Genomic DNA, 11,972 nt, shown 5'->3' on the forward strand with positions numbered 1-11,972 from the left:
AATAATTTAATAAGACAAACTACTGATCCATTTAAGTCAGTATTCATGAGGGAATAGGAGCAATTATTGACATAATCACATATTTTCTATAATATGCCATGATTATGCAAATTATTTCACAGGACTAAATGGCATTTAGTTGATATGAAAACTAAAAGGATACATAATATGTTTTCCTTTATCTAATAAGAGAGGCATATGTTAATAAATAGTTACATTAACAATACAAAATGGAGGCAGCAGGATAAGCCACAAACAGCAGAGTTGGTGATTTAGAAAAAGTAAAGGGAATAGTGGTCATATAAAACAAGATATGAATCAAAATTTAAAAGCTGATCTATCAAATCAAATAGCATAAAGACTAGAAATACTGACCTAAAATGTAAATACCACTAACAGCAGATGATCTGACCCCAACAAGTTAAAAAAAAATAATCATCACTTTCCAGGAGATTCTAGGTCTGCATCTCCCAACACCCACAGAATCCAGGCTGTGTGCCCACCCAGCTGGAACACATAGAACAAGGAAAACACGGTGAGTTTCTGAAATGGAAAAGCAAAACATGCCATAGATGCACATAGTATTAGGAATAGAACTTCAAAGAATTCTATGGCTTCCTATAGACAGCAAAGTAGATAAATGCAAAAAAAAAAGGGGGGGGGCAGGGAAACCAGAAATTCCCAGCTGAGAAAAATAAACTAATGGAGATTTAAGATTAAAAAATAATAAAACTGATGCTAAGAGTTGTCTCAGAGATAAGGAGAGCTTGCTGCTCTTGCAGAGGACCAGAATTTGGTTCCAATCACGGATTTTGGACAGCTCCCACTGCCCATAACTCCAGCTCAGGGGATCTGATGTCCTTTTCTTGCCTCTGTGGGTACCCGCCATCATGTGCACGTACAGTCATGTGCATACAAAAAACCCTTGTAGAAGACAACGTGTTTGTGGTACAAAAGAAAGTTGGGAGGAAATGCCTGAAATCATGGCTAGTGCAATGAAAGGAAGACATCTTAGCCACTTCAGGAAGCTCAGCAGACCAGACAGATTGATACCAATGAAGATACTGTAGCTTCATGACCTACAGCTAAGTGCCTCACACAATATGGCTGGAGAATTATGGCAAAATTGCATACAGGGGAACAAGAATTAAAATGATTCTACATTTCTCATTAAAAGCCATAGGGGCCAACAAAAATTAAGTCATACATCAAAAGAAAATCATCAGAAAAGAAAAATGAGCCATTTTGTCTCTGCAAATTAAACTCAGTGACCACAAGGAAATGACAGATGATTCAGAAACATAGATGAAAATCCCAGAAAAAAATGACTGAAAAAATAACCAACATAGATGCAAAAGTCATAAAAATGGAAGAAAAATGCAGCAAAGAAACTGATATGGGGGTGGAGACCATAGATAGATGCAGACATAGACAAGGGCATGCCAAAGGACTCCAGCAACACAGGAATAACATTCAGAAGTGACAAACAGGATTGCACAGAAACAGACAACTTCAACCCAACACGGAAAACCATCAATCATGAAGTCATAGCCTACAAAGACATTTGTAATACTTGCCAACTAACTATTCCTTTGATGGGAATATCTAGAATTCATAATTAACTCCAAAAGCTAAACACCAAAATAAATAAATAAATAAATAAATAAAAGCCCCAAATCATCCAATCAATAAGGTGTCTCATGTACTGACCAGAAAGGAAGAACTATGATGGGCCAATAAATCATCCAAAAATTGTCCAATATTCTTAGCCACCAGGGCAATTCAGATTTACACAACACTGAACCCCACTCTGACCCCAGTCAGAATGACCATCACCAAGAAAATAAATGTCAATAGATGCTGGAGAAGATGTAAGAGACAGGGAACACTTCCTCCCGGTACAGCCACTCTGGAAGTCAGCATGGAGGGGAGTGGAGAGAATAGAATCACTGTGTCCTAGCTGCCCTATTCCTGAATATCTGCCTGAAGTCAGTGTGCTATAGAGACACTTACCTGTCCGTGTTTACTGCTCACAGTACTTGTGGCCAGAGCAAAGTCACCCAACCCGGGAATCATAAGAGCAGCATCTATGCTAGTGGTCTTTCTTATAGCCACAGTGGGGCCTCAGAACATCTCTGAAGTCTTAAAAGCAGCCAGGCTGTCGTGACAGGACAGCTTAAGTGTGTGTGTGTGTGTGTGTGTGTGTGTGTGTGTGTGCGCGCGCGCGCGCACGCGCGCATGCATGTGTACACACATTTACGTGTGTGCATGAGTGTTTGTGCCTGAAAAGATCATGGGCATCAGATTCCCTGGAGCTGGGGTTACAGGTGGTTGTGAGTTACTGGGGATTGGCACCAATAATCAAACTCAGCTCCTCTGCAGGGGCAGCACATGCTCCGAACCACTGTGGAACCTTCTCTCCAGTCCCCAGCTTCAATCATTTAAAGGGAAAATATCAATGCTTAAGGTGAAAACATAGCATGGTTTAAGGTTCTCAACACATCTTAACCTCTAGCAAAATTTCCTGAGGGAGGGTTGGGTCCTCCTGATTAGTCTGGACAATAGGCGTATGGGCAAGCTACAGAATAAACCACACATGGGATGCCACCAGTCCTAATGGAAATGACCAAGACTGAGTATCTGCAGGACATTTTTGAAAAAAATAATACAACAACATGTAGTGACATTGACTGATTGTAGTCTTGTACATCTATAAGTTAAAAATAACTCATAAATGTTTAGTGTTGTTTATGGATAACGCTTCCTCTCTATGAAACCTGGGAATCAGGCAACTGCGTCCACAGTGAAAGCCACAGTAGGTACTACCCTTGGGTCTGAGCTCATGAGATTGAGTAATCCAATCTTGCTTAATGACCAAAACGTGACCTTGATAAGGGGCCTACACTGAGGATCTTCACATTTGAGTCTGCTTGAGAAGCATAGATTGCAGATAATCCAAAGCAAAGCCATTAGATTGTCATCTAATTCTCAGCCAAGGGCAAACACTTGGGAATCACATCCACAGGTTTACTTTGGTATGGATTGTGCTGGAAGGACACAAAGTTGAGAATGAGTCAAACAAATTGATGAGCTGAAGTGTGGGCTGGCCCTCATTCTCCAAGCCATCTTTCTCCAAAGCCTATTCTTTTGTGTGAAATTTAAGTTGTGCTTCCAGATAGAAGCATGGGAACTGTCTGTTAGAGGGAAAAAAAAAAGTTGTCCTCATTAGCACTGATTGTCAACCTGATACAGCCTACAGCCACCTGACAAGAAAAACCTCCGTTAAGGAGTAGCCCAAATCAAATTGACCTGTGGCCACATAGTGGAGCTTTTTCCTGATTTCACTCTGCTGCAGGAAGACCTAGCCCACAATGTGGCTGTGCCATCCTGAGGCAGGTAGTCTTGGGCTGCAGAATAAGTCTAGACTGGCATGGGCCTCAGAGCCAGAGAGCCTCAGTACCAAGCCAGTAAGGAGAGCTCCTCCAGAGCCCTGTCTTGCCTCTGCCTTGCCTTCCTTCAGCAATAAAGTGTGACCTGGGCACATACGATGGAATAAATCCTGCCCTCTGCAGTTGCTCTCGGCCATACTATTATCACAGCAGCAGAATGAAAATGGAACAAGGCTTCCTCAAGGGTCGTTCAGTTGTCTGTTTCCTTCTCTGACATCCTCACCTGCTTATGAAGACACAGTCGCTAAACACTTGGCCCTGGCTGCCCAGCAGTCAAGGTCCCTGAGTCCTCTCTGCAAATAGAACTCTGCAGCCTAAGTGGCAGCTGTATTTTAGATAAAGTACTCCTTTCCACCACTTACGTGGTTATAGGCCCTTATTTTTTTTTTCCTTTAGAAAGAATTGGATTTTTTCTCTGCTTCATGTCATTTGTTTTCCTGAGGTACATCCCTAAGAAAGAGCATCGGAAAGTAGCTAATTGCTTTTTTATTTTGCAGAAGCAGCTCCGGTTTTATTTTCCTCTGGCAGTCTTGTATTATTAAAAGTTGTTTGATTTGATTTTTCACATATCCGAGTGTTTCAGAAAGCACGCGTTTGAGATCCCCATTTAGTGCGCTGCTTTCTTCCCCTAAACAGTTCAAAATGGGAAAATAAAAGCGGCTCAGAAGGATTCCGCATGCTCACTTCTTTTACAATGAGACCATAATTTCTATATTTCCAAGTCGGAGGGGTAATTTGGATTGTTTTGTTCTTCTGCTCAGCAGCCTAAAGAGGAGAGTTTTCAAGAGACTTCAACTGCTGCTGCCACTGGCTGCTCTTGGGAAGACCCATGCTCCTCTGGGCAGAGAAAGCTCAATCCTCACAAAGAACCTGTAGTGTGCAGTGAGCTAGGCAAGATGTCTCCTGAGACACCACATGTGTTATGGCAAACCAGGTCCCACAAGCACCATGCGGGGCATGCGGGCCATGAAGATTTAGTTCCCTTTTGTGAAGATTTATAGTGTTGATTATGATCTATCACAGGAATCGAGTGGTAAAGAATCTGTGGGGTGAGGCTAAATGCCCATGGGAAATGAGTAACTTTCTCCAGAGAGACTTTAAGGACTCTCCTGTGCCCTCTGCTTCTTCTAGTTATTCTCTCTACCCATTATACACACATGGACACATGCATACACACACACACACACACACACACAAAACATACACACATACACATACCAAGTTGTGTGACATTATTTATGGGGAGATGGGAACATCTATTCACCCCAGATAGGGAGCTGATAACAAATCAAAGAACGGACACCACGAAAGTCCAAGATGGCAAACCACATCAGTATTATTGGAGTTCCATACAAAAATATGGGTGAAGGATTACTTAAAGGAACAGAAATGACTAAAAAGACAGCTGCATCACCAAATCAGACTCCACCATGGGTGACCGTTCTCAAAACCTAGGAACCTGGAGCACAATGTATAGCTTGCAGGCACTTCAAAAGGTAGGAATGTGTCTGTACCAAGCAGGCCCACTGGCTTTTGTTTCTTTCAGGCAGTTCAGCAGGCCTCTGCTTCTTGCAGGCGTCTTGTCTGAGAGATTTTTTTTGCTTGAGAGTGGCTCTCAGTAGTCTCTACTCTTGTGGAAAGGGAAGCCTAGTGAATCCGGTCAGTTTCAGGGACTTCCTGAAACTATTTTGAGTTGTTTACTCACTATCCTTTGGGAATTTCCCTGCAGAAAAGAGTATTTCGCCTCCCTTGAGAACAGTGGTGACCTCTATCTGTGGGTCACAACCCCTTTGAGGGGTTGAATGACACTTTCACAAGGGTCACATATCAGATATCCTGCATATCAGATATTTACATTACGAACCGTAACAGCAGCAAAATGACAGTTATGAAGTAGCAGCAGAACAATTCTTTGGTTGAGGGTCACTACAACATGAAAAACTGTATTAAAGGGTTGCAGCACTAGGGAGGTTGAGAACCCCTCATCTAGATCACCCTATAGCTTCACCCCTGTTAAAAATACCCTGTCCTGCCGGGTGGTGGTGGCGCACGCCTTTAATCCCAGCACTCGGGAGGCAGAGGCAGGCGGATCTCTGTGAGTTCGAGGCCAGCCTGGTCTACAAGAGCTAGGTCCAGGACAGGAACCAAAAAGCTACAGAGAAACCCTGTCTCGAAAAATAAAAAAAAAAATAAAAAAAAAAATAAAAAACCTGTCCTAAAATGTCTTGTTTTACTTTCTGTTTACATCCAATAGCTTAAGAAGTTTCCCCCTAAGGAGGAAGATTTTAACTTCAGAGTTAAGTGCTAGATAGCAGTCTCTTTTTTTTTTCTGACATTTTGAAGACATTACTGCCTAGTATAGCTGGAGTTTGACTAGGAACTCCTGACCCCTTAGAGGGCAATTGTTAATACCAATGAATGAAGAAATACATTAAATTGATTTTTAAATGGCTGTCTATGGACTTCAGCAGAGAAGTATCTGTAGACGGCCCCAGTACTCAAAGGAAAGTGCGACCTTCAGAAAGTGACAGGCAGTAGACATGTCTGCAGAGCAACAGCACCGAGGACTATTATATCTGAATTTTGCAAAACTGTCTCCATGCAGTTTCATCAAATGAAGGCTGGGAACAAAGCAAGAAAAGAGGAGAAAAGGAAGAGTTAGGGTTAGAATGGAGGAAAGGAGCACAGAAGAGAGAAGAGGGTGGGTGGGGAGGAAATGGGCAGAGGGAGAATGTGGTGATGAGATTGTAAAGCTGGCCTCCTCTCTTGTGTCAGCAACCTATTTTTTATTCGAAACTTTACACAGTTGAACCCTGATATTTTTTTCATCAGACACTAAAAGCAGCAATGTGAGTTTTCACCTAAGTGTGTCTCACCCAATGTAGGATTGTAGAGAAAGCAGCCACAGAGCACACAAGGGTAGGGGCCAGTTGGAAACCATAATCTCTGTCCTAACACATGCTGACGTCTGATGGAGACAAAGAGACACCTGTCCAGAAGCCCTGATGCTGCCCACAGCTCAAGAAAGTTGTGTATCTCTGTAAGAGAGGATGTTTAAGTGCTATCGAAACATATCAGTCAGTTTTCAGGGCTGAGCCTTCTCCTTTGGGGGGATTATCTGTAATCCTATTAATTTCATACAGCAACCCTCTTGGAAGAAATTTCAACTGAACTGCAAGTTGATCTTATGGCTGTTGTCAACGCTGCTACCATTTGAGACACAGTCTCCCTCTGATAAGATGGGATCTGACCTTATCTCTGTTTCCTGTACAATCAGAACTTGGGTTCAAGCCCTACTGCAGTCAACCAGGGGCAAGGAAGTACCAGGTTGTTCAGAATTCACACAGCTCTCCTGTCCAGGGGAGCCAGGAGGAAATCAGGCTGCAATTATGATGTTAGCAAGTGTCAAGAGAACGAGCTGCGGAACCAGTCTCTGCTCCCCAGAAGATGAGGCGGATCTGGCAGAAGAGCAGATCCGTGCACATATAATCCATAGGTCAGGCCCACCTGACATTAACAGAGCAAGCCTCGCAGGTCTCTGAACCGCTGACCCTGTGTTTAGGGGACCTCTTCCAGGCTAATCTCAGGAAGTCCTGGATTTCTAGCAGCTCTGACCTGGCTCCACTATAGAACCCTCCTCTTTGTCACTTTACAGTTTATCCAGACTTCCCTTCATGGCACTAACCACACTTAATCCCTAGAAACAAACTCAATACCTCAGAGAGCGGACAACTCCCCAACACACCCAACCCTACCCCGGACCTGGGTTCCCAGCTCAGAATGTAAGACCTTGTCCGTTTGACCAAGACAAGTCAATCCTGAAAGCTACAAACAGGAGTGACCTGGACACAATTTTGCCTCTGCTGTCTCTTTCTGACAATCAACAGCCTCTGTCACCATGGACAATTCACATGTATCTGTGTTCAACTGTTGACAGCAAGTACAGTGTGACAGACAACCATCTTTGCAGCACCCTGCCTTTGTGGGTCATAGAGTCTCATCTCTAAAGTCAATGGGCCATTTCTTCCCACCCTTGTAAGAATAAAATGAAGGTTCTTTCTGTCATGAGTCAAGTCTTCAGAAGACACCCTCCATTGCCCAGTCTCTCAAACCTTAGGTTAAGCTACATGAATATGAATGGCCTTTCTCTGGAGAACCCGCAGCTACACACATTTTTGCATGGAATATGGACGACAGGAGCAGTGGACACTCTGGCTGTTTTGTGGTCACCAAAGTCCCTTCCCGCTCTGAACACTATGCAGAGCACAGGCTATCTGGAAGGAGCATCCCTTCTACTATCCAGGTGAACATGGACTGTCACTAAACCTCTGGGAAACTAGGCTTCTGGGAGGTTTACTTAAGACTTCATAAAGTACACCGCACATACATACACACACACACATACACACATACTGCATGCAGATCCGTGCGCATTGTATGCAGACACATGAGGAAACACTCACACGCTATGCACTCAGAAGCATGAGTTGAATCAACAGACAAAGCAACCACTTGCCACTGAGGGTTCGTTCTCCCCACCCTGAGAGAACCGAGACAAGGGATAGGCAGTGTGTTGATTCTGAGAGGCCAAAGCCAACACAAGACCGACTTCTTACTGGTCAGAAGAAAAGTAAAAAATACAGGAAGAAAAGTATGAAGCAACAGCAATCTTATAACAGTGGGGGTAGCAGTGATGTGATATTTGAAGTGCTTGAGATTCTCATTGAGCAAATTTTGAGAGTTTGTAAGTCAGTATCGGTCCTATGCTTTTTAATTTTGCTTGTTTGTGAAATCTAAGACCTTGAGAAGTACAGATGAGGGCTAATCCTGATCCCCAGTCATTTTTTATCTCCTTGGACTCCTCTGTAAGCTGTTTTTATCCTCTTAAAAACATGAATTATACCAGAAAATTGGAGTTCACTTAATTTAAAAATAGAATGTACATGTATTCATTACCATGCCTTCTCTGCCAGTGGCATATTAAACTGTAGTGTAGAAATGTGCTTACAATTACATGGGTGTGTGCGGGGATGTCTTCTTAAAACTTGGATGTAAAAAAAAAGTGCCAGGTGAGTCCCCAGTGGACACACAACATTTCTGGATTGCACGAAGTCTCATGCTCTGAATCAGGAATTCCAGGAAGGAGATGGCTGGGGAGGAAAGATAGTGGGGCCTGGTTACTCTGACAGCGTGTGACCCTGAATATTTACTCAGCTTCCCATGTTTATAGTTCAGTAATAGGGTTTTTAAATATCTCTCTGTAGAAACTAGTTCAGTAGATTCTCTATACTATTATCAGGGATTAGGATGAAAAATAAACAAAGATGTGGGTGCCATCAATAAATCTGTGCTTCACAAAGCAATAAGACCACTGCTGAAGTTCTTTGAACTAAAGTCAGCTTGTGTAACAGGTCAGTTGCTCACCTTCTGGGAGTCAGACTCAGCCCAGGGACTTACTGACAGGATGCCCTTTGGTCATTCCAGGTCCCTGGTGTCCCTAGACTGCCTCCACAGTCCATCCTGAGAAGGGAGTTATTGGCTCTGTGAAAATCATGTCCAAGGTGTTATTCGAGGCTGCACCACCAAGCTGGATTGTTCATTTCTATGTGCGAAAGACACAAAAAACATACCAAACATGTTCTTACAGGGGGCAAAAGACATCCGGGGATGTGGCCGCAAAAGGAAGAGGATCTTTAAATGCTGACAAAGCCGTGTCTTTATTCTTTATCACTTGTAAGAAATAAAGCTTATTTGATTAACCAAAACCATAGGTAATTATTCCACCTGTGTGTCACTAGATGGATGACAGTTCTTCAGAGTAATGTGACATCAGAGATGGAAAGTCGCCCCAACCATATACTAATGTTGCTGTAAATCTAGCATCACCAGAATCTGAGCACTGAAACAATAACTTCATCTGTAGTCCACTAGTGTCAGCACAGGGGACAGACAGCTGAGTCGAAGGTGTCGTGGAGACATAGAAAGTGCCAGGTCATAGAGGTCTAGCTGTTGTAACTACAGCTGCCAAGAAGATGGGCACTCACACAGAATACCCACGATAGTTGCCAAGCATCCAAATTGAATAAGGGTCACCAAGCCTTTTTTAAAGTTTGTTTATTTCTATACTAGATACACTTCTCTCACTGTTATAAAGTACCCCAACTAAAAGCAACATAGGAGGAAGGGTTGAGCTTTACAGCTTGAGGTTACATCTCATCCTTTCCTGAAAACCAAGGCAAGGACTCAGCAACAGTTCATCAAATCTATAGTCATGAGCAGCAACCTGTCTGCTTGCTTTCACTCAGCTTTCTTCACACTTACACAGGTCAAGAGTCCAGCCCGTGAATTGGTCCCATCCTTATTGAGAATGGGTCTTCACGCCTCAGTTACAGTCAAGACAGTCGCCATGATGACATATCCACAGGCCAACCTGCTCTAGATAATTCCTCACTGGGACACTTCTCAGGTGATCCTAGGCATGTCAAGCTGACAGTTGACACTAACCAATGTAGCTACAGACTACCAAGTGAATTCATAATGAAGACAATGACAGTGTCAACTCTCAGATAATGATGTGAGATAGGAAGTCATGTTAGCACACACAGTCATACTGTTTGATGCAGAAAAGGATCTGGGGTAGTATAGCACATATTGAAGAAAGACATCTTATAAACATGACAGAGAATAATTGCTTTAATGTATTAGTGGCTTTATAAAAAGCTCCCACTCATTCATACAATCCCTAGGGAACAATCATTGGAAGTCCATTGACCAGCTGTGGACAACTGGATACTGAAACACCAAAATCATGCTGTCCCCAAGGTCAAAAGAATACATGGTATAAGTCTAAGCAGAAGCATGCTTGGTCTTTCTGTGTTTAAAACTGCAAACACAGACAAAAAGTCCAATGTTTAGGCTAATGGACAAACAGCCTTCATCTGCTGGAAATTCAATACTGTCCATATTTTATTTCTTCCCAGATTTATTTATAGCTTCAACACATTTCCAACTGAAATCACAGCAAGCTATTTTGAAGGCTTCAGCAAATTGACTATACAAAGTATATGGAAAGGCAGAAGATGTGTGATACAGTCAAAAGAATACTAAAGACAGTCAGGAGCCTCCTACAGAGCCAGAGCAACCAATACACCATTGAATAAAGAACAGACAGTGAGAAATGGGAAGGTTCAGGTGCAGCAGAAACAAACCCACACACAAACCATCAGCTAGTATTTTAAAAGAGAGCAAAGGCAATTCAACTGGGGTGGGTTTTCAACAAATTTTACTGGAATAATTAGACAGCATAAAAATGAACAAATAAATTAGAACACAGAATTTACGAGAAAATTGACTCTTAAAATGTAAGAGTATGAAACTCCTAAAATAAAACAGGAAAAGTATACTGAACTTTAGCTGGACTGTAAGTTTTCAGAACACCAGGAGTATAATTGAAAGTTAAAATTTCTGCTTCATAAATGGCATTGAAGAAGGAAGAAAGGAAGGAGAAAAGGAAGTAGAGAAATATAAAATAAACAAGATTCATATCCCCACAACTATTATAATGCCTCATCAAAATTCTGACAGCCAAATGCTGGCAAGGACTGAGAAGAACAATACGCTCAGATTGGTAGGATGGCAAGAACAGAAATGCCAGAGAGCTTGAACCCCACCTGGTAGTTTCTCACAATGATCACTGTCATTTTTCCTATGATTGGCATGATTCATCCAATTGATTTTGGAGCTTTGTTTGCTAGGCTTGGTTGAACAAGCTTGAAATCCCAGAAGAACAGAGCATCTCTGTACTCCAGAGGTTGGAGTAACCTTCCTGGGATACAGACCACACCCCTAAATGCAACTTAAAACTTCCAAGAGTGCTTGCTTCAGCAGCACATATATTAAAATTGGAATGATACAAAGTTCAGCATGGCCCCTGGGTAAGGATGATACTGCAAATTTGTGAAGCCTTCCATATTTTTGACTTAATGAAAAACGAATTATAAATCACTCTCCCTCTTGAACATCGAGCAAAACTGCTTGATAAGGTACCCACAAACTAAGTCCAAGAACACATCAAAGAGATTATCCACCATGATCAAGTGAGCTTCACCCCAGAGATGCAGGGATGGTTCATCATATAAAAATCTGTCAATATAATCCACCATATAAACTGAAAGATAAAAAACACATGATCATCTCATTAGAAGCTGAAAAAGCCTTTCACAATATTCAACACCCCTTAATGATAAAAGTCTTAGAGAGATCAGGTATACAAGAGACATGCCTAAATGTAATTGAAAACAATATAAAGCAAGCCAATAGTCAACAACAAATTAAATGGATGGAAATTCAAAGCAATTCTACTAAAATCAGGAACAAGACAAGGCTGCCCACTTTCCATAGCTATTCGATACAGTACTTGAAGTTCTAACTAGAGCAATAACACAACAATATAAGATAAAGACGAGACAAATTGGGAAGGAGGAAGTCAAAGTTTCATTATTCACAGATGATATGATAATACAT

General features: G+C 42.1%; 1 non-coding gene across 1 annotated transcript; it reads left to right on the forward strand.

Moving 5' to 3' along the window:
• The first annotated feature begins 11,320 nt into the window (after positions 1-11,320).
• Positions 11,321-11,425, forward strand: LOC121440176. Its single transcript, XR_005973332.1, has one exon. It is a non-coding gene; the product is annotated as a U6 spliceosomal RNA (small nuclear RNA).
• The last annotated feature ends 547 nt before the right edge of the window (positions 11,426-11,972 follow it).

This window comes from Microtus oregoni, unplaced genomic scaffold (assembly GCF_018167655.1).
Source record: "Microtus oregoni isolate MIOR12 unplaced genomic scaffold, Mior012 000065F_ref0000479, whole genome shotgun sequence".
Classification (NCBI taxonomy): domain Eukaryota; kingdom Metazoa; phylum Chordata; class Mammalia; order Rodentia; family Cricetidae; genus Microtus; species Microtus oregoni.